Source organism: Eubalaena glacialis, chromosome 1 (genome assembly GCF_028564815.1).
Source record: "Eubalaena glacialis isolate mEubGla1 chromosome 1, mEubGla1.1.hap2.+ XY, whole genome shotgun sequence".
Classification (NCBI taxonomy): domain Eukaryota; kingdom Metazoa; phylum Chordata; class Mammalia; order Artiodactyla; family Balaenidae; genus Eubalaena; species Eubalaena glacialis.
In genome coordinates this window covers 110,569,834-110,571,669 of record NC_083716.1, presented here as the reverse complement: position 1 = coordinate 110,571,669, position 1,836 = coordinate 110,569,834, and the positions used below count along the sequence as shown (strand labels likewise).

General features: G+C 43.9%; 1 pseudogene; it reads left to right on the top strand.

The window, feature by feature from the left end:
* Positions 1 to 288: 288 nt before the first annotated feature.
* On the top strand, positions 289 to 1,187 carry LOC133097128 (glycine N-phenylacetyltransferase-like; annotated as a pseudogene).
* The last annotated feature ends 649 nt before the right edge of the window (positions 1,188 to 1,836 follow it).

Sequence of the window (1,836 nt, the reverse complement as noted above, 5' to 3'; positions counted from 1 at the left end):
CTGCCCCACACCCACCCCTGGTTGGGGGATTTTTGGGTAAGGCCATAGCAGCTGCCAAGACCACTTGTCCTGAGGATCTGCCCTTCAAAATTCCCCAAAGTGGCATTGGCTGCCTTAGTGCTTTGTAGTTGGAGCAAGGAATCGACATTTGGGAGATGACAGGTTTCATATAGTAGGATTCTATCTGCTCATCCCAAAGAACCAGTGCTCCTGAAGTGTTGAGCTGAAGAGGAGAAGACCTGGAACACAGTGACCAGAGAGTTGGGAAACCAAAATTGGGTACCAAAATTAAGGTACCTGCCAAGATGTTCCACTTACAAGGCCCACAACTGCTGCAGATGTTAGAGAAATCCTTGAGGAAGAGCCTCCCTGTGTCCTTAAAGGTTTATGGGACTGTCCAAATGGACCAGGGAAACCCTTTCAAGCTAAAGGCCCTGGTGGACAAGTGGCCTGATTTTAATACTATGGTTATCCACCCTCAGGAGTAGGAATGGCAGATGACTTTGATCATTACACCAACACCTACCAAATCTATTCTAAGGATCTCAACAACTGTCAAGAATCCCTTAGCACATCAGAGGTCATCAATTGGAAACATTTTGCAAATCCAAAGTTCACAGTCCAGTCTGGATGAGGTGATACAGAATCTTGTAACCACTAAATTTGTTAAGGTCAAGCAAACACAATGCATTCTGTATGTGATGCCTGAGACAGTGAGGAAACTGCTTCCTTCCCTGCCAGAGACAAAGAACTTACCTCTTGGCTATGGCAGACCCAAAGCCATTGACCAAGAGATGTTTAAACTCTCATCCCTGGATCCTACCTATGCTGCCTTGGTGAATAAATTATGGCATTTCGGTGGCAATGAGAGTAGCCAGAGATTCATCAAGTGCTGTATCCAGACCTCCCCCAACTTCTGCGTGCTGGGACCTAAGGGGACCCCTGTGTCCTGGTCCCTGATGGATCATACAGGAGACGTGTGGATGGGGGCCACCCTGCCTGAGTACCGGGGCCATGGTCTTGTCTCCCATCTGTTGTTTGTCCACATCCAGGCTCTGGACAAACTTGGCATTACCCTATATAACCATACAGACAGAGCCAACAAAATCGTACAGAAAATCAGGCACAATGTGCATCATATCCCCATGCCCTATGACTGGAATCAGTGGAACTGTGTGCCTCTGTGAAGCAGCCACGAACCCAAGACGGTGTTGGGTGGGCTGGTCACATGGCAAGAGATGCAGAGGGGTGGGCAGAAAGAAAGAATAAATTGTAATCAGCAGTAAATCAGTGTGTGCTGTTTGGACTCTAGGGAAGCAGTGTGAATGGTCAACAGAACCACCAGTGTGGTTCACAAATCACTCATGAACTTCCCTTTGGGTCCAGCAGACCTTCCTATTTCCTCCACATTCCAACCCTGGCAACCACCATTCTATTCTGTGTTTCTATGAGTTAGACTTTTCTTTTGTAAGATCCCACATATAAGTGATATCATGCAGTATTTCTGTTTGTATAGTTTATTTTACTGGTTCACAATTTTCTTTTAATGCATATGGCTAGTAAGGAAAGTATCCATAATCAGTGAAGAATAAATGCAACCCACTATTCTAGTGGTGTCATTATTCTTTGCAGCACCATCATATTTATCTCTATTTAGAGTGTGTACATGGAATGTAGAGAAGAGAATTTAAGTAGCTTGTCATATCACAATAGCAGGACAACTTAACACCTTGTTACCCAGAAACAATATACATGCAAAAATAAAATTGCTATTTAAAAATAACTATTAAAATGTATGTGGTAGAGATACTTTAAATTTAAGGTAAATCAGGAAAA